The sequence below is a fragment of the Macaca nemestrina genome, chromosome 6 (genome assembly GCF_043159975.1).
Source record: "Macaca nemestrina isolate mMacNem1 chromosome 6, mMacNem.hap1, whole genome shotgun sequence".
Lineage (NCBI taxonomy): Eukaryota > Metazoa > Chordata > Mammalia > Primates > Cercopithecidae > Macaca > Macaca nemestrina.
Genome location: NC_092130.1, coordinates 123199888 through 123221983, shown reverse-complemented (window position 1 = coordinate 123221983; position 22096 = coordinate 123199888).

The window sequence follows — 22096 nt, the reverse complement described above, 5'->3', positions numbered from 1 at the left end:
TGTTCCTTTCCATGTTTAGTGCTTCCTTCAGGGTATCTTGTAAGGCAGGCCTGGTGGTGACAAAATTTCTAAGCATTTGCTTATCTGTAAAGGATTTCATTTCTCCTTCACTTATGAAACTTGGTTTGGCTCGGTATGAAATTCTGGGTTGAAAATTCTTTTCTTTAAGAATGTTGAATATTGGCCCCCACTCTCTTCTGGCTTGGAGAGTTTCTGTCGAGAGATCTGCTGTTATTCTGATGGGCTTCCCTTTGTGGGTAACCCGACCTTTCTCTCTGGCTGCCCTTAAGATTTTTTCCTTCATTTCAACTTTGGTGAATCTGGCAATTATGTGTCTTGGAGTGTCTCTTCTCGAGGAGTATCTTTGTGGCGTTCTCTGTATTTCCTGAATTTGAATGTTGGTCTGCCCTACTAGGTTGGGGAAGTTCTCCTGGATGATATCCTGAAGAGTGTTTTCCAACTTGGTTCCATTTTCCTCCTCACTTTCAGACACCGCAATCAGATGTAGATTTGATCTTTTTACATAATCCCATACTTCTTGCAGGCTTTGTTCATTTCTTTTTCTTCTTTTTTTCTTTAGGTTTCTCTTCTCGTTTCATTTCATTCATTTGATCCTCAGTCGCTGATACTCTTTCTTCCAGTTGATCGAGTCGGTTACTGAAGTTTGCACATTTGTCACGTATTTCTCGTGTCATGGTTTTCATCTCTGTCCATTCGTTTATGGCTTTCTCTGCATTAATTATTATAGTTATCAATTCTTCCACTCTTTTTTCAAGATTTTTAGTTTCTTTGTGCTGGGTACATAATTCCTCCTTTAGCTCTGAGAAATTTGATGGACTGGAGCTTCTTCTCTCATCCCATCAAAGTCATTCTCTGTCCAACTTTTATCTGTTGCTGGCGATGAGCTGCGTTCCTTTGCAGGGGGAGATGCGCTCTTATTTTTTGAATTTCCAGCTCTTCTGCCCTGCTTTTTCCCCATCTTTGTGGTTTTATCTGCCTCTGGTCTTTGATGATGGTGACGTACTGATGGGGTTTTGGTGTGGGTGTCCTTCCTGTTTGTTAGTTTTCCTTCTAACAGTCAGGACCCTCAGCCATAGGTCTGTTGGAGATTGCTTGAGGTCCACTCCAGACACTGTTTGCCTGGGTATCAGCAGCAGAGGCTGCAGAAGATAGAATATTGCTGAACAGCGAGTGTACCTGTCTGATTCTTGCTTTGGAAGCTTATTCTCAGGGGTGTACTCCACCATGTGAGGTGTGGGATGTCAGTCTGCCCCTAGTGGGGGATGTCTCCCAGTTAGGCTACTCAGGGTTCAGGGACCCACTTGAGCAGGCAGTCTGTCCGTTCTCAGATCTCAACCTCCGTGTTGGGAGATCCACTGCTCTCTTCAAGCTGTCAGACAGAGTCGTTTGCATCTGCAGAGGTTTCAGCTGCTTTTGTTGTTGTTGTTGTTTAGCTGTGCCCTGTCCCCAGAGGTGGAGTCTACAGAGACAGGCAGGACTCCTTGAGCTGCTGTGAGCTCCACCCAGTTCGAGCTTCCCAGCTGCTTTGTTTATCTACTTACGCCTCAGCAATGGTGGGCGCCCCTCCCCTAGCCTGGCTGCTGCCTTGCCCCAAGATCACAGACTGCTTTGCTAGCAATGAGGGAGGCTCCGTGGGCATGGGACCCTCCTGGCCAGGCATGGTGTATAATCTCCTGGTGTGCCTGTTTGCTAAGATCCTTGGCAGAGCTCAGTATTGGGGTGGGAGTTACCCGATTTTCTAGGTGTTGTGTGTCTCAGTTCCCCTGGCTAGGAAAATGGATTCCCTTCCCCCTTGTGTTTCCCAGGTGAGGCAATGCCTCACCCTGCTTCAGCTCTCGCTGGTTGGGCTGCAGCAGCTGACCGGCACCGACTGTCCCGCACTCCCTAGTGAGATGAACCCAGTACCTCAGGTGAAAATGCAGAAATCACCTGTCTTCTGTGTTGCTCGCACTGGGAGTTGGAGACTGGAGCTGTTCCTATTCGGCCATCTTGCTCCGCCCCACCAATTCTGATATTTCTTACACTAAACTAGCAGTTTTGTTCCTTTATTCAACTTTTGTGTATGGATTTCTGTGATTCCTAGTGAAGAAAATCAGTTTTCCTAGGGTTCAGTTCCACTGCCATGGACCTTTATTTGTGTATGCCTTATTAGGATGACAATGTTGTCTCATGTAGCAACCTTTTGGCAATACTAGAATACTCCTTGTCTCAAATGTCACATCTGAACTTCCAGTATTACAGGAGGTAGAAATTTGGATTTTTTTTCCCCCTCTATTGGGCATCTATTGGCATTGTGTCATATCTCTTACAAATGTAAGTTTGGAGACTAAAACATGCATGTTTTATATGAAATATACAAACCAATATGAATATCATTTTCTACCTCTAAAATATAAAATGTCAAATAAAAGATATTTTTACTTCCTCATTTATTCCTCTCTCTATATTTTTTTTTCAGAAATCACATCTTTATTTTCATGCTCAATTGCTGACTCTTTTGCAAAAATGTATTTTAAATCTTTCAAAGTACCCACAAACTTTTATAGCAAGTTTTAAAGCAACTTTTTGCTTGCAAATTAGAATGCAAAGTAGTTGGACTTAGATGGAGGTAAAAGGAAAATTCCTATTACAGCATCTGCAAATTACAAGTGAAAGTCACTTATAACTTATCCTGCAGTGCTTTTGAAAAACTTAGCTTGTTTTCTTCAAAGAAGAAAAATGCTTCATGAAAGGTCTAATAAAACATTTAAATTACTAAGGATAATTTGAAAATTTAAGTTTTATGGAATTTAGATGATTACTAGAATCCTGGCAAGTAGCATAATGGACATAATTTTTATAACAGTTGAGAATTACTGTGCACATGATACACTTGCATTGATTTGCATTTAAAACTATACTTAACCCAAGTCACCAATCAAAAAGAATTTTTTGGCAAAACGTAATTATCTTGATAAAAACCTTAGGTTGTCCAGATCATCCTATAAATGTGAATTCAATGGAATGGTACATTTATTTACAACATCAAGTCATATAACTCCTGGATAGTTTCATATTTTTGTGAAAATCATTCTGAAAGCTAACAGAGACAGAGATATAGATATGTGCCTGTGTGTATGTGGGGGGGACTGTTTATATCTATATCAATATTATATATATGAACCCATATTATTAGATATTAGTATTATACATACAGATGTGTGTGTGTGTGTATGTGTGTGTGTGTGTGTGTGTGTTTGTTTTACTACCAAACAAATTGTTCAGGTTTGTGGTCCTCCTCTCTAACAGTGAGGGGAGTAGCTGTCTTCCTACTCAAGTCCAAGATGATGGAACACAAGTTTCCACACCCTGGAAGAAATTATAAAACATTTTCTCTCATTTTAGTAGCTGTCTTCACTAAAAAGACCAGGAAGATGATGACTGCATGCTTTTCCATGGCCTGTTCATCTACCTTCTGAGAAATGACAAAAATCGCAAGAGTTGAGTCCTTCCAAATTCACTGCAAGAAACTGTATACTTTGAAAGGAGAAGCAGGACACCAGAAAGGGCAGCAGAGAGGAAAAAGGAGGGAAAGATGAGAAAAGGAAAGACAGTTTAGAGAGAAGGGTGAGTAGGAGGGAGAAAGAATGAAGAAGGACTTCCCCTTTTCCTTTGTTTCAATCATCTGAAATCAACCTCCGGTCTTCTTGCCCCCCAGCTACGCTGAAGTCGTAATCCATTGGCAAACCGGAAAGAAGGAGAATAGCAGGGAGAAAATCATCCATATCTAATGTGGGAGTAAAAGACACTTTAGAATCCAAATTTCTGGATCATTGTCAAAGCATGAATTAATAAGCTAACTGAAGGAGATTAAGAAACTGCAGGATGACCAACCTGAATCCTTCCACTTAGAACTGAGGAAAAAATAATTCATTTCAGTCTTAAAGCACAAATTGGCATTATGCTAAACATAATAAGTCAGTCACAGAGAGAAAAATAACACATGATCTCACTTACATATGGAATCTGACAAACTCAAACTTCACAGAAGTAGAGTAGAGGGGTAGTTACTAGAAACTGAGGGGCTGGGAGGGGGCAGGAATGGAAAGATGCTGGCCAAAGGGTACAAAGTTGTAGTTAGACAGGAGGAATCAGTTTTTGAGATCTATTGCACAGCATGGTGATCATAATTAATAAAGTATTGTATGTTTCAAATTACTAAAAGACTAGATTTTAAATGTTCTCACTACCAAAAAAAAAATGATAAGCATGTGAGGCGATGACATGTTAATTAGCTTGATATAATCATTTCACAATATGTACATATTTCAAAACATCACTTTGTACTTTATAAACATATAATTATTACTCACCTATTAAAAATAAAAATTGTAATTGAAAACAAAAGTAGAAAGCGACAGCTAAATGTGTGCTGCTGTATAAACAAATACGTTACTTTAAGAAAAAAAGAACAAATTGAGTAAAATGAATTACAAATACTGTATCTACATTACATGCATCTAGTAGATTTTGTTTCTTCATGAAGAAAATTGATAAATATATCAAACTTGATGATGCAAATATGTATAAAATGTCAAATACCATATAAAAATTACTTCAAAACTTCACAGTTTAAAATAACAAATATTTGTTATTTAAAATAATTTCTCAAGGTCGAAAACCCAGAAGCACCTCTGAGGTCAAAGCCTCTCATGAAGTTGTCGGCCCTGGCTGCAGTCATCGGAAAGCTCATCTAGGGATGGCACATCCACAGACAAACTCACCTATGTGTGAGTTTCAACAAACCCCTATGGTGTTTGCCGAAAATCTTCAGTTCTTCATTATAGGGCTGCTCACAACATGGTAGCTACCTTTCCCCAGATGGAGTGATTCAAAAGAGAGAGGGCACCATGATGGAAGTCACAGTCTTTCATAACCTAATCTCAGAAGTGACATATCACCACTTCTGTTGTATCGAGCCCCCTGCTGCAGTATGAAAGGGGATTGCATAAGGAAGTGAATATTAGGACCCAGGGTTCATTGGAAGTCATCTTGGAGGCTGGCTACCACATCATCCTTACACACTTGTTTCCTTCCTGTATCATATAAAACTAAATGAGTAGAAAAAATAGTATAATGAATCATGAATTTATGAAGAAATGTTTAGTATCAAATTTCTTTACAGGATTTTGTGATTTTATTACTGTATTTCCTGAAATGAAAGCCATTTTCTATCATTTAACTAGAATTGAAACATATAAAAGACACAACTGAAGAGAAAATTCTATGAATACATAACACTTAACATTGTGTTCTTATGCATCACTAATACAAAGGAATGACAAAAATAAACTTTTAGCTCGTAGTCTGAACTGTCCCATTTAAAAACAAGACCAAACAAACAAACTTCTCTTTTGTTCAGAGTAATCTGAATGCTGCAGTTTAAAACAAAAATCAAGCCATTCCCACATGCCTGCTGCTTCTATCATCCACCTAAATATTTCTTTGCTTAGTGTCTTCGTGCATGCAGGCTGCTATAACAAAATACTATAGACTGGTTGTTTATAAATAACAGAAATTTATTTCACAATTCTGGAAGCTGGTAGGTCTAAGATCAAGGCAGATTTGTTTTCTGGTGAGGCCTGGGTTTCTGGCTCACATAGTCTCTTGTCCTCACCTGGTTGAAAGAGAAGGGTGTCTTTGGGATCCTTTTTAGAAGGCCGCTAATTTTGTGACCTAAGCTCAGAAGCCCCACCTCTTAATAACATCACCTTGAAGATTAGGATTTCAACATAGGAATTTTGGAGGACATAACACTTAGAAGATAGAACCTAGATAGGTCTAGATTATTTCTTAGGTGGTACATTTCCCTAAACACCTTTTGAGACTGACCTTTGTTGACCCCAGGTTATGGTGCTGATTGTTTCATTTTTGTTTCTGACCTTTCCAATTTCCATAATTTCTATAAATATCCATTCCCTCCACTTCCCACTACATTGTCATTCCAAAGATGGTTCTGAATAGCAAACTTGGAGCCATTTCACCCAGGAATTCCCCTGCCACTTAAAACAACACAATTCTTACATTTCAAATTATTTTTCTAAACTGCAGACCCATATTTTAAATGGAAATCAAGATGTATTCATTGTGATATCACCAAACATATCAAATTCAATAAGTCTAAAGCAAACATGTTTTCTCACAACATCTACCCTTCCAGCTGATTTTCTTGCTACCATGCATTGCATCTCAGTGAGGAAGTTATTTACATCAGAAATCTAAGAATGGTGTCACTCACTACAACTGCTACGTAAAGTTGTGCAGTTAGTGCACTGCACGAAGGTATCCCAGTGGGATGACAAGTAGGAGTTGAAATTTAATCTTTTTCCCAAAGTCCTGTGCCCTGAGTATATGGGATCCACTGGGCAGAGAGAAGGGGCATCCTTCATTTTTCCAGTGTTGTCTCCCATTTTCCAGCTCAGAGGAGCTACATCTGTCTAGAATAACTATTTTGTTAAAATTTGCAAAGTTGCATTGAACCCTGAGCTCCCTGATCTAATCTACCACCAGACCCTGATGATTCCACCTCCTATGCAACTTAAATAAACAACCTACACTTTTGCCCCATGTCCTCCTCCTTTGTTCAAATGATCATTCCTTGCTTAGATTATGCAACTCACTCCTAAATGGTCTTCTTTTGTGCAGAGCATCAACCCTTCTATCCAATATTTGCACTGTTAACAGACTAGTCCTTCTAAAATGCTCATCTAACCAGATGTTACCAAGAATCTCACATATTCATAAAAAAATATTTTAACCGCTTACTATATGAATGCCACTTTATGACACCTAAATTCTCAAGCAAAAGTCTAAAGTCCAGAGCAAGGAAGCACAGATCTTCATGGTTTGATCGTTGCTTAGGCATCCAGCCTTACTATTTCACGTTCCATAGAAGCCAATCACCCTGAACTACTGAAGGAGCCATGGCATCTCACACGTCCATGGATTGGCAGTTGCTATTTTCTCTGTGTGAAATGCTGCCAACTTTCTTTGCTCCAGTAACTTTGCTTTATATTTCAAAACTAACATAAACCATCATCTTTTCTTTTCCTGGCCCCCTAAATTAGCTGTTTTGTTTCTCATATATTCTCCCATAGCACCCTATGTCTTGGGAATTTTTCACATTGTGTTATTATATATTTACTGCTTCCTTATGTACTGGTTGTAAATTTCTCAGACACATGAAAAACAACTTATTAATGCTTGTATGTCCACAAGTAGATACTCAATAAATCATTGTCTTTTCTCCTGAGCAAAATATCCATAGTTCTCAACATTTTTCATTTTCCATCATAGTATCCTAGTGTTTATTCATAGTGTCATGTTAGAAATTCCGGTTTTTCTATTTCCTTCACTATTGAATGATCAGAAAAGATGATGAAATAAAAAAGGATAAAAACAAAATGGGTTTACATTTAATTATCCCATTTACCAGAATGGGTACGATCATTTCAATTAATCATTTTTATCTTAATGCCATTTTATTTTTATTATATATTCTTCTTGCTACAAGTTTAAAATATGTTTCCAAATCTGAATACCTTTCATTCATATCTGCTGTGTAGGATTAAAAGATAAAAGTAATTTCAAGATTGAAAATAATTTCAAATATAGAAGTAACATTTAAAAGAATTTTGTTACTGGAGGAATTTGTATATAGAGCATTATGTGCTTGGGTCTAGTTGAACAGACTGTATGAAGCAAAACCCTCATGACTCAGTTACTCCATGATTCTTTCTAATGCATAACCTAATAATACATCTGATTTCTAATACATCCCATGAGCCAATGTAAAGGAAAATTTATTCTCTCTGAAAATTGCTTTCTCTAAACCTTGGTACTATCCTACCAATTTAAACCTACCATTTGTTTAGGTCTCCTTTGAATTTTAAAAACCAGTCTCAAAATATCATCAAATTTAGCTTCTAGAATAACTCTCTGATTAAGTTGCACAGATGTTATTGGGCCAAGACTCACATATCCTAAATTTAATATGATAAGCATATGGGAATGGGTGTCATCTGTTATTAGAATAACCTCCTGTACTGTTTTTTGTCTTCTCTTTCTATCTTCTTGACACAGAGGCAGGTGTCTCTCACAGCATTCTCCAGCTCAGGAGCTAAAGTTCACATTTACATTTGTAATGGGAACATTTCAGAACCTCTGCTGGCTCTTTACAAATTGTTTATTGCATGCTGGTGACATAACATTATCTTTTCATTCTAATCTTCCTTGTCAATGTGACAGATGAAGTGCAATATAGAGGATTAGCAGTGCCCAAATTTAATCAGTTTATAAAAATCTCCAGAGAAAGCCACCTTTTCTTTTATACGTCACAGATGTTTTGTTTTCACTTGATTAGGCAATTGATTTGGCCCCTAGTGTCTCAAGAAAGGCAAGATGTTCTTACCATTTATTTGTACTAAAGGATGACAAGGGAATGGGGCAGGCCATGTCTAGTATAGCTGGACACAGAATTCAGCATATTGGCTGGAAAAGGAGACAGAACAAGGCATTTGCAGACATTTTATTCCTTTCATCCCACAACCTGCTAAAGTGTGGTCAAGTGTTCTATGATTCACCACACAGCAGGACCTTCTCTACTATAATTCATGTTTTATATATAGCAGCCATATATTGGGAAGATTACTAGGAAACCAGTTGGAGAGAAGTCAAGTTCAAGTTGTTTGTGCAGGTGAATGAGCAGTGCAGCTAGGGTTCACGACTTTTCCCCCTTTTCAGCCCATTACCAAATGAACCTATTAAAGGTTCATTTAAAAGAGTAGAGGTGGAACAAAGTGTCTATCTAAGTGATGTCTGGAGTGATTTAGTTCCAGAACTGTTACTGACTGCTCTCCTGTCTAAATTCTGTATTTTATCTGGTGGAATCCCTGATGTAACTATTCTGCTTGTGCCTGTTCAGCTATTAAGATGATATTTTTAGTTTACTTGTTGCACTAATCAATTTATTACACAAATTTTCTTCAAATATATTTCTTAGTCCCAATACTTGAGACTTTAATTCTTAATATAACATTTTTCTCAAAGTGTTGTTTTCTGATAAGATATTACAAGCAAAAAGTTAATACGAGTTGCTTAATTCAGTCTTAATGCTATTAGAGGAATTTTGCTTATTTAATTTTTTATTTTAAATTTATTTTGAAATATTTTACTTTACTTTTTGATATATATTTTTTACTCAAATTATCGTCTTAGCCCAATATATTATCACAAGCATAAGAACTAACTTTTCACAAATAAAGTTTATCAGAAATAGTATATTTTGTGCATATGTGTTAAAGTAAGAGATTGCTGCAATTTTAATTATATATCTTATTGTCATGAATTTAAATAAAACATTTCGTAGATGTGGGATTTGGGTCTTCCTTTTACAATGTGAATATTTGCATGTTAAGGAATAGGTTCATTTATCATTGTGTTGTTGTTTTGAATTATCTTACTATGTAAATACTCATGATGAGGTAGAAAGCATCCTTCTCAAAAGAACTGGGTAATATGTTAGCTTAATTTGTCTTCATTTACATATCACATTTTATGATAGCTAAACTAGAATTACAGCATCAGCTATGAAAATCAAAAAGAGACAATCACCTCAAAACCCGTGCTTATATAGAGAAAGAGTATATACAGTAGAGTTGTGAAGAAGAGATTAGAACTTAGTCAATGAATCTCTCAATTACATGGTGAAATACAACTTGAGGACAAAATTTTTCATAAAATTCAAAAAACACTTATTTTATATTGATCTCTTGCAGAAAACTCAGTGTTCTCCTATGGCTCCTTCTTTTTGTCAGTGAAACGTGAACACTGATCATCTATGGGAAAGCCAGAAGTAGTCTAAAAATGTGAATGAGTAGGATACATTTGTATTTATGATCAACAGTGGGAGCAGAGATCACCATGGAGACGAATAATCCTTTTAGTCCATCTTAGAACATATTTCCCTAGCAAAATTGTAATCACTGCATAATGAGAGTTATACATGTCTCATGATACAAGTACAAGGACTAGTATGAATAATTTTAAGGAGGATCTCTTAAACTGTCCTTCACAGATAATTAGGCTCGTGGGATTAAGAGTGTATTCTGAAGATTAGCCAAGAGTCCCTACTGCCAAATATTGTAACATATGAAGAGCTCTTTCAGACCATCTGGTGACCAAGAGCCTCACGGCCTCCAGGGAACTTTGTCAAACTTTGCCACAATCTGTCACCAGGTCCCATAGGTGAAAGATTCCAGAGAGTTTAACTCGATGAAGTCTCCTGAAGACACTATCAAGATTACAAAAACACAACTACCCTGCTGCATTTCTGACTGTTAGTACATGTTTCTCTTCCTATTTGTGCTTATTGTACCACACATTCAGGGCTTTCTCTCTCTTAACTTAAAATCTTCAGAAGCATTGATGCAAAAAACACAAACTCTAAACTCAATGAATTTCAAATTAGTCCCGTGAAGCTGTGGGGTAGAATATTTATGTTTGTAAAATCTCATATTTGCCACAATTTATATGTCTTTTCCTTTACATATTTTAAATAATGTATAAGCTTATAATAACATGATTACTATGCTCTTTGAGGTTGAATTTTCATCCAAGGAAGACACAAAATGTTGTCACTCTAAATGCCTAGACTTCTGACATTTCAGGGGGAAAAAAGTAAATACCAACAAAAAAACCCACCACCACAATCATAATCATAGCCCAGACACAGTAGTGCCAACTTTTAGTTTGCCAAGTATTAATATGTTTAAAATGCTTCTATACTTCCTTAGTTTTTGTTTTAACACTGAAATAGGGATGGACAATGTCTTAGGATAAATGGCAATCCTTAAAATTGAGTAAAATAGTCTGAATTGAAACAAATATTTGAAGTCACTTCACATATTTGTAAGGAGTTTGAATCCCACAGCTACTTGGCACCAGCCACCAAATTTGCCAGCACCTTAATCATGGACTTCCCAGGCTCCAGGACTGTGGGAAATAATTTTCTATTGTTTATAAGACACCCAGTCTATAGTATTTTGTTTTAGCAGATAAAATAGACTAAAACACTTAGTAAAGACGATCTGACTGTTTCCCCAGCAGTCTTTATAAAATATTTTCTCTTTTCATTCTGCAAACTGCAGAAATATAAGAGAATGTGCTCACTCACTGGTTTACATTCTCATTGACACATAATCATAGATGGGTGTGGCATTGGAGATACTACCATCTAAATATGACATGTTTTTAACAATTTGGAATTTGAAAATGAAAACTCACATTCAAATCTTGGTTTGAGACTGTACAAAATTCACTATTTCAAGCTCTTTCATAAATTCGGAACTTCTGGAGAACAAGAGAAGTTGGAAATTCTGGGGAGAACCTGGCACACCAGGGCAGAGAATAACATTTGGAGTGGCAACACCAAGCAGATGGTATGAGAATCATCTGCATTTCAAAATTCTAGCAAATCATATGGCATATATTTAATGTAGGGTTCCCAGGGAAACAGAATCTGGGACAGATATTAACATGCAGGAAAATATTAGGCAGTAGTCTCAGGAGCAATACCTATGGGAAAATAAATAAAAGAGGATTGAGCAAAGGAATGTATTGAACTGTAAAGCAGTTTCAACAAAGGTGTTAGCCTATCCCATTGGAAACTTTAGAGCTGGGGCAGTGCTTCAGAATTTTCCACAATTGCAGTGAGGGGGTAAGGTTTTTATACCCTGCATTATCCTTTTATTAGATACAGGATGCTCTGGGGAAAGGAGTGTGACCATCAGAGTTGGGCCTCTTTGAGGAGAATTCTTGGAATAAAATTCAGTTGAGCCCCAACAACTGTTAACTCTCCCATCAGCTGGGAAAAAGAGTCCTCGGCTCTGAAGGAGGGATTTGGACAGCAAACCACAGCATTTACTTCATTGCACTAGTGCCATTTGTAGCTGAAAAATGGCAGCTCTGTACTTCCCATTTTTGTTTATTAAGCTTATCATCAACTAATGTGTTACATATTTTATTTGTATACTTTGTTTATCATATGTCTCCTAGATTGCACTGGGTTACCTCAAAAAAGAAGAATCTGAGGCAAAAGCATATATGCTTTTTTGAAGAGTCAATACTAGGTAACAAGCTTGGGTTCAAGGGAAACAACTTAGAACTGAAGAACAGTCAATATTGGATCAGTTACCAGGCCACCCTGCAACTGGTATGAAGCAAAACTGATTGTCCCTCTCTTGACAGTCTCTTGAGACCGTCTCACAAAAGGCCATCTTAAAAGCTGCTTCTCAGATTAGCTCATGCAGAGAGAAAAGAGTCTCTCTCCATTGGCTTTCTCCTCCCATTGATAAAAGGTTCATCTCACATAATTTTAATTGTTCTGTAATCTCAGTTAAGGATGCATAGGCACACACAAGCTTGCACTTTACCCCAGGAATGTCACTTTTAGCAATATATCAAATTTAAATGCAAACAACAAACATAAGTAATGTAAATACAAAGATATTTACTTCAGCTTTGCTTGTAATTCCAAGAGATTAGAAACAACCCAATTATTCAACTAGAGCAGATAAAATGAATCATGGTAAAGTAATGTTATGGGCTACTGTATATCCACCAAAAAGATTGATTCTATCTTTATACATTACATAAATTAAGCTTCAAGATATGCTAACAGGAAAAGAAAAACAAAAACAAAAACAAGGAACAGAATATATGAACCTATGAAAAATGTATTTTCTTGATACCTGAGAGATAGATTCTAAATACAATTGGGGTCCTACTAATGAGGTATACTCCCCAGCACCCTAGTCAGAAGCTATCTACATGGTGAAAGAAATAATCTTGTGAAACGGGAATATAGCCCAGAATTACCTAGAGACTGGGAGAGATAGGATGCATCCATTATGTGGTGTGAATCCAGGCAGAGGTGCTGTGCTGCAGTCTCAGTGACCACGGATGTAACTCCATAACTGCAACTAATAGAACTTTCCCTGGCATTTCCAAGTCTAAGTGAGGTGTGATTTAAAGGGTATCTCTGGAATTTCAACATATCTGCTTCTTCAGATATGCTAATGTTTCTGCAACCTATTTAGATCTTTTAATAAGTACCCTTTTCCTTAAATTGCCTAGCTAAATTCCATGGTCTATAGCTTATCTTGCCAACCTATAGAATATGCTACTATTTTTGTTTTAAAATTGTATTTTAAAAAGCACCTGTAAAGATAGTTTTTTGTGCATGCATAAAATATCTCTGGGAGGACACATAAGAATTGATAACATTCATTGAAAGCAGGAATGGAAGTTGGGAGTTGGAAACAGAGATACTTCGTGATATTCCCTTGTAAATGTTTAACCATATGAAAGTATTATCTTTTCAAAAAACAATCAATGTAAATTCTACAAATATGGAATGAGCATAAATATGTACTTCTTGCAAACCTTTGGTTTTTTTTTTTAATTTATTTATTATTATTGTACTTTAAGTTGTAGGGTACATGTGCATAACGTGCAGGTTTGTTACATATGTATACTTGTGCCATGTTGGTGTGCTGCACCCATCAACTCATCATTTACATCAGGTATAACTCCCAATGCAATCCCTCCCCCCTCCCCCCTCCCCATGATAGGCCCCTGTGTGTGATGTTCCCCTTCCTGAGTCCAAGTGATCTCATTGATCAGTTCCCACCTATGAGTGAGAACATGCGGTGTTTGGTTTTCTGTTCTTGTGATAGTTTGCTAAGAATGATGGTTTCCAGCTGCATCCATGTCCCTACAAAGGATGCAAACTCATCCTTTTTGATGGCTGCATAGTATTCCATGGTGTATATGTGCCACATTTTCTTAATCCAATCTGTCACTGATGGACATTCAAAACCACAATGAGATACCATCTCACACCAGTTAGAATGGCGATCATTAAAAAGTCAGGAAACAACAGGTGCTGGAGAGGATGTGGAGAAATAGGAACACTTTTACACTGTTGGTGGGATTGTAAACTAGTTCAACCATTATGGAAAACAGTATGGCGATTCCTCAAGGATCTAGAACTAGATGTACCATATGACCCAGCCATCCCATTACTGGGTATATACCCAAAGGATTATAAATTATGCTGCTATAAAGACACATGCACACGTATGTTTATTGCAGCACTATTCACAATAGCAAAGACTTGGAAACCTTTGGTTTTATAACTGAAATAATTAACAGTGATTATTGAATTCTTACTACATGACAGAGACTAAGTGCAAAAAGTAGAATGGAGAACAAGATAGTAAGTTTCCTGATTCTTATTTTTTTTTTTTTTTTTTGAGACAGAGTCTCGCTCTGTCACCCAGGCTGGAGTGCTGTGGCGGATCTCAGCTCACTGCAAGCTCCGCCTCCCGGGTTCCCGCCATTCTCCTGCCTCAGCCTCCCGAGTAGACGGGACTACAGGCGCCCGCCACCTCGCCCGGCTAGTTTTTTTTTTTTTGTATTTTTTAATAGAGACGGGGTTTCACCGTGTTAGCCAGGATGGTCTCGATCTCCTGACCTCGTGATCCGCCCGTCTCGGCCTCCCAAAGTGCTGGGATTACAGGCTTGAGCCACCGCGCCCGGCAAGTTTCCTGATTCTATAAAGAACAGATGGAATTATAGATGAGCACATAAAAGTTATAAGAACATCCTAGTGTCATTTGCATGGGAGAGCAAAAAATTATCATTACTATATTGATTAAGCTAACCATTATTATTCACTACCAAAGCTTATTTTATATATTATATAAATTTTATTTATATATGCTGTATATAATAAAATATTCATATATTATATTGTATGTAATATAGTTAATATCTATTGATAAGCAACATCTTAGTTATTTTAAGGGATTAATAACGTTTCTAAATATGTTCACTTTATAAGTAAAAATAAAGTTTTGCATAATCTTTGTCAATCAAATACGTGGAGAAATATTTTGGTGACTTCTTTACTCCCTATCAAATGGTGATTTAATGGCTATTAGCCAGTCAGATAATTTCAAGCTTTTCGAATTTTCTCATCATCTAGGAAAGAGAGTATCCCAGCCTTTTCAATAATTGTAAACATCTTTGTTAATTATTCAAAGTGTCAAAGGCAATCATGGATAGCATATTAAATCACTTGAAGATGATACATTTAAAAATGCCCCCTGAGTAGATGTTCTCTTTAAGCTGCCTCTAGTTGACTAATCAAACTGAAAGTCGTTTTGTTGTTGTTGTTGTTGTTATTGTTTTGTTTTTTGCTTAGAGTCAGGAAGCTGAATAAACATCAGGTTTCTCACATATTATTATATAAAGTTAGAAAATAATTACGTGGGCTGGGCACAGTGGCTCACTTTGGAAGTGTTGTAATCTCAACACTTTGAGAGGTCAAAATGATCACTTGAAGTCAGGAGTTTGAGACAAGCCTGGGCAACAGTGAGACCCTGTTTCTACAGAAACATTTTAAAAATTAGTGTGACATGGCGGAGCATGCCTGTAGTCGTAGCTACTTGGAGACTGAGGATGGTGAATAGCTTGAGCCCAGGAAGCTGAGGCTGCAGTGAGCCAAAATCATGCCTCTGCACTGCAGCCTGGGTAACAGAGTGAGACCCTGTCTCAAAAAAAAAAAAAAAAAAAAAGACAATAATGACATATTTATCTTCAGAGTTCTGAAACCCAATATGGACAAATGTGTGAAGAACTATATTTATTATTTTGTAGATCTTGTAATAGTCATGTTCAACAAAAGGAGGCGAGGCAGGATCATGTGAATTTCAAAGCCTGAGCTCCAGAGTGAGACTTGGAACAAGTACCAGTTGGGCCTTTTATTAGCTCTGTTATTTTCAGCAAGTTAATCTCTCTACATCTTAGTTTCTTCATCTGTAAAGTGAGGATGATACCACAGAAGGTTGTGTAAGGATTATAAAGAATCATCTAGGTAAAGCACTTATCCTAATGAGAGGTGAAGCCAGCTGGGCTTCTGAGTTGGGTGGGGATTTGGAGAACTTTTGTGTCTAGCTAAAGGATTGTAAACACACCAATCAGCATTCTGTAGAAATGCACCAGTCAGCACTCTAAAATGGACCAGTCAGCACTCTATAAAATGGACCATTCAGCGCTCTGTAAAATGGACCAATCAGCAGGACCTGGGTGGGGCCAAATAAAGGAATAAAAGCTTGCCACCTAAGCCAGCAGCAGCAACCCACTCAGGTCCCTTCCATGCTGTGGAATGTTTGTTTTTTTTGCTCTTCACAATAAATATTTCTGCTGCTCACTCTTTGGGTCTGCACTACCTTTCTAAGCTGTAACACTCACCTCGAGGGTCTGCAGCTTCACTCCCGAAGTCAGTGAGACCACAAACCCACTGGGAGGAACAAATAACTCCGGAAGTGCCACATTTAAGAGCTGTAACACTCACTGTGAAGGTCTGCGGCTTCACTCCTGAAGGAAGTGAAGGAAGGAAGAAATTCCAGACACATCTGAACATCTGAAGGAAAAAACTCTGGACACACCGTCTTTAAGAACTGTAACACTCACTGCAAGGGTCCACAGCATCATTTTTGAAGTCAGTGAGACCAAGAACCCACCGGAAGGACTCTCTAACAACCCCTGACTCTTTGAAGTTGGGAGCGATGGTTTGCCTGGAACCAGCTTGCGCTTTTCCTGTACTTCTAGGCTAAGCCAAGGGTAGACAGAGAGGAAAGCCATTCAGCTCTGGGGTCCTGACAACAAGTTGGTTTACCCCTTGGCCATGAGTGGAACTCTCAAAGTCATGTCACCCAAGCGATACTCACCCACCTGTCCTTTCTATCCTGACCCTTGCCTTCTGGGTCCTAATGACTATCAGACAAATTTCCTCTCGTCTCTCTTCTCCAAGGCTACTCCTGCTTCTAAAAACTACTCCCTGTCTCTGGTGCTTTTCTAGTTTCTCCCATAAGAATGATTTCTATTATAAACTCCAGGACTCTATTTTCTTCTTTAGGCACCTGGGCTCACCAATCAAAAAGACATAATTTTTGCCCAAAGCCCTGTCAAGGAGGGCACTATGCAATTTTAGGATCCCTCTTCAGACTAGGAGAGCCTAAACAAAGCTATTCCTGAAGGTAGGATATGAGGATCTTCACTCTTTCAACCCTGGAGATCCCTTCTGTCCCTCAGGGTATGGCTCGCCACTTCATTTTTGGGACATAACATCTTTATAGGACAGTGGTAAGGTCCCAATACTAACAGGATAATGCTTAGGACTCTAACAGGTTATCGAGAATGCATCGGTAAGGGCCACTAAATCTGATTTTTCTCTCGGTCCTCTTTGTGGTCTAGGAGGACAGGCAAGGGTGCAGGTTTTTGAGAATGCATCAGTAAGGGCAACTAAATTTGACATTCCTCCATCCCCCTTGTGGTCTAGGAGGAAAACTAATGTTTCTGCTGCTACATCAGTGAGCACAACTATTCCAATCAGCAGGGTCCAGGGACCGTTGCAGGTTCTTGGGAAGGGGGAGAAGCAAACAAACCAAAACCACAGGTAATTTTGTCTTTCACATTGGAAACACTCAGGCATCAACAGGACCACCCTTGAATGCTTCCTAAGCTATTGGGACCATTTAGACCCACAAACCCTGAAAAAGAGATGGCTTATTTTTTTCTGCACTGTGTCCTGACCCCAGTATTTTCTCTCTGATGGGGAAAAATGGCCACCTGAAGGAAGTATAAATTATAATACTATCCTGCAGCTTGACCTTTTCTGTAAGAGGGAAGGCAAATGGAGTGAAGTACCTTATGTCCGAGCTTTCTTTCCATTGAAGGTGAATCCACAACTATGTAAAGCTTGTGATTTACATCCCATAGGAGGACCTCTCAGTTTACCCTCACATCCTAGTCTCCTTATAGCTCCCCTTCCTGTTAACGATAAGCCTCCTCCAATCTCCCCCACCCAGAAGGAAACAAGCAAAGAAATCACCAAAGGACCACAAAAACCCCGTGCTATGGGTTATGTCTGCTTCAAGCCGTAGGGGGAGGGGAATTTGGCCCAGCCCGGGTAAATTTCCCCTTCTCCCTCTCTGATTTAAAGCAGATAAAGATCTGGGGAAGTTTTCAGATGATCCTGATAGGTATATAGATGCCCTACAGTCTAGGGCAAACCTTCAATCTCACTTAGAGAGATGTCATGCTATTGTTAGATCAAACCTTGGCCTTTAGTGAAAAGAATGCGGCATTAGCTGCAGCCCAAGAATTTAGATATACCTGGTATCTTAGTCAAATAAATGAAGAATGACAGCCAAAGAAAGGGACAAATTCCCTACCAGTCAGCAAACTCCCCTGTATGGATACCCATTGGGACCTTGACTCAGATCGTGGGGACTGGAGTCATAAACATCTGTTGACCTGTGTTCTAGAAGGACTAAGGGGAATTAGGAAAAAGCCCATGAATTACTCAATGATGGCCACCATAACTCAGGGAAAGGAATAAAATCCTTCTGTGTTCCTCAGGCGGTTACAGGAGGCCTTAAGAAAATATACTCCCCTGTCACCCAACTCACTAGAAGGTCAATTGATCCTAAAAGAAAAGTTTATTACTCAATCAGCCGTAGATATCAGAAGAAAGCTCCAAAAGTGAGCCCTGGGCCGTGAACAAAATATGAAGGCATTATTAAACCTGGTAACCTCTGTGTTCTATAATAGGGACCAAGAGGAACAGGCCAAAAAGGAAAAGTGAGATCAGAGAAAGGCCACAGCCTTAGTCATGGCCCTCAGACAAACAAACCTTGGTGGTTCAGAAAGGACAGAAAATGGAGCAGGCCAATCACCCAGTAGGGCTTGTTACCCATGTGGTTTACAAGGACACCTTAAAAAAGATTGTCCAACGAGAAACAAGCTGCACTCTCTCCCATGTCCACTATGCTCAAGCAATCACTGGAAGGTGCACTGCCCCAGAGGACAAAGGTTCTCTGGGCCAGAAGCCCACAACCAGATGATCCAATAACAGGACTGAGGGTGCCCGGGGAAAGCGCCAGCTCATGTCATCACCCTCACTGAGCCCCAGGTATGTTTAACCATTGAGGGCCAGGAAATTGACTTCTTCCCGGACGCAGCCTTCTCAGTGTTAATCTTCTGTCCCAAACGACTGTCCTCAAGGTCTGTTACCATCTGAGAAATCCGGGGACAGCCTGTAACCAGGTATTTCTCCCACCTCCTCAGTTGTAATTGGGAGAATTTGCTCTTTTCACATGCCTTTCTTGTTATGCCTGAAAGTCCCATACCCTTATTAGGAAGGAATGTATTAGCCAAAGCTGGAGTTATTATCTACATGAATATGAGGAAGAAGTTACCCATTTGTTGTCCCCTGCTTGAGGAGGGAATCAACCCTGAAGTCTGGACATTGGAAGGAAGAAACTCAAGCTCCAGCCTTAACCCTTACCACAGGACAAAACTTCTTTATATCACAGAGAGAGTAGGAATAGCTCTTGGAGTCCTTATTCAGACTTGTGGGACAACCCCACAACTAGTGGCATGCCTAAGTAAGGAAACTGATGTAGTAGCAAAAGGCTGGCCTCTCTGTTTATGGGTAGTTGTGGCAGTGGTCATCTTAGTGTCAGAGGCTATCAAAATAATACAAGGAAAGGATCTCACTGTCTGGACTACTCATGATGTAAATGGCATACTAGGTGCCAAAGGAAGTTTATGGTTATCAGACAACTGCCTTCTTAGATGCCAGGCGCTACTCCTTGGGGACCAGTGTTTGAAATACATACGTGCATGGCCTTCAACCCTGACACTTTTCTCCTAGAGGATGAGGAATTAATCGAGCATGACTACCAATAAATTATAGTCCAGACTTATGCTGCCCAAGATGATCTCTTGGAAGTCCCCTTAGCTAATCCTGGCCTTAACCTATATACCGACGTAAGTTCATTTGTGGAGAATGGGATACAAAGGGCAGGTTATGCCATAGTTAGTGATGTAACTGTACTTGAAAGTAAGCCTCTTCCCCCAGGCACCAGCACCCAGTTAGCAGAACTAGTGGCACTTACCTGAGCCTTAGAACTGGGAAAGGGAAAAAGAATAATTATGCATACAGATAGCAAGTATGCTTATCTAATCCTACATGCCCATGCTGCAATATGGAAAGAAAGGGAGTTCTAACCTCTGGGGGAACCCCCATTAAATACCACAAGGAAATCATGGAGTTATTGCATGCAGTGCAAAAACCCAAGGAGATGGCAGTCTTACACTGCTGTAGCCATCAAGAAAGGAAGGAGAAGGGAGAACAGCAGCATAAGCAGCTAGCAGAGGCAGGGAAAGATCAGCAGAAAGGAAAGAGAGAAAGAGACAGAAAGAGAGAGGGAGAGAGAAAAGGGAAGAGACAGAGACAAAGAGGGAGTCAGAGAGAGAGAGACAGACAGTCGAGAAGGAAAGAGAGAGAGGAAGAGACAAAGAAGTAGTCAAACAGAGACAGAAATTCAGAGAGAGAGAGAGGTAGAGACAGAGACAAAGAGGGAGTCAGAAAGAGAGAGACAAAGAAGTCAACGAGAAATAAAGAGAGATGGAAGTAGTAAAGAAAAAAACAGTGTACCCTATTCCTTTAAAAGCCAGGATAAATTGAAAAACCTATAATTGATAATTGAAGGTCTTCTCTATAACCCTATAACACTCTAATATCACCGTGTTGTCAGTGTAAACAAGGGCATAGCCAGAAAGCACTGAGGCCACTGACAACCCATAGCCTTCCTATCAAAAATCTTTAACCCAGCAGGTTTCCTAACCGTGGATCTAAATCTTAATTAATTACCATACAAAGGTCCTACTGATAGATGGTTCCTCCCAAGCGATTAAGGGAAAAAGACACATTAGGTATTTAGTAAGTTGCAAGGGAACTCTTGTAGAAGCAGAGTTAGGAAAATTGTCTACCAAATGATCTGCTCAAGACTTGTTTGAACTCAGCCAAACCTTAGAGTACTTGCAGAATCAGGAAGAAGCCATCTATACCAATTCTAAGTTAATATGGACTGAATGAGGTTTTATTAATAGCAAAAAAAATTAAAATCCCAAACTTAAAGGTTTTCAACAAATGTAAAATTTGCTAAAAGAGAACAGTGTAACAGGTACTATCTTACTACCACACACTCTCAAAGGATTTCTCAGACAGTTTGCAAGAAATAACATCTATCCTTACTCTACAATCCCAAATAGACTCTTTGGCAGCAGTGACTCTCCAAAACCACCAAAGCCTAGACCTCCTCACTGCTGAGAAAGGAGGACTCTGCACCTTCTTAGGGGAAGAGTGTTGTTTTTACAGTAACCAGTCAGGGACAGAATGAGATGCTGCATGGCATTTACAGAAAAAGGCTTCTGAAATCAGACAACACCTTTCAAACTCTTATACCAATCACTGCAGTTGGGCAACATGGCTTCTCCCCTTTCTAGGTCCTGTGGCAACCATCTTGCCATTACTTGCCTTCGAGCCCTGTATTTTTAACCTCCTTGTTAATTTTGTTTCTTCTAGAATTGAGGCCATCAAGCTACAGATGCTCTTACAAATGGAACCCCAAATGAGCTCAACTAACAACTTCTACTGAGGACCCCTGGACCGACCCACTGGCCTAAAGAGTTCTCCTCTGGAGAGCACTACCACTGCAGGGCCCCTTCTTCACCCCCATCCAGCAGGAAGTAGCTAGAGCAGTCATCACCCAATTTCCAACAACAGTTGGGGTATCCTGTTTAGAGAGGGGATTGAGAGGTGAAGCCAGCCGGGTTTCTGGGTTGGGTGGGGACTTGGAGAACTTTTGTGTCTAGCTAAAAGATTGCAAATGCACCAATCAGTGCTCTGTGTCTAGTTAAAGGATTGTAAACACACAAATCAGCACTCTGTAAAAACACACCAATCAGCACTCTGTAAAATGGACCAATCAGCACTCTGCAAAATGGACCAATCAGTGCTCTGTAAAATGGACCAATCAGCAGGACATGGCTGGGTCCAAATAAGGGAATAAAAGCTGGCCACTCAAGCCAGCAGCGGCAACCGGTTTGGGTCCCCTTC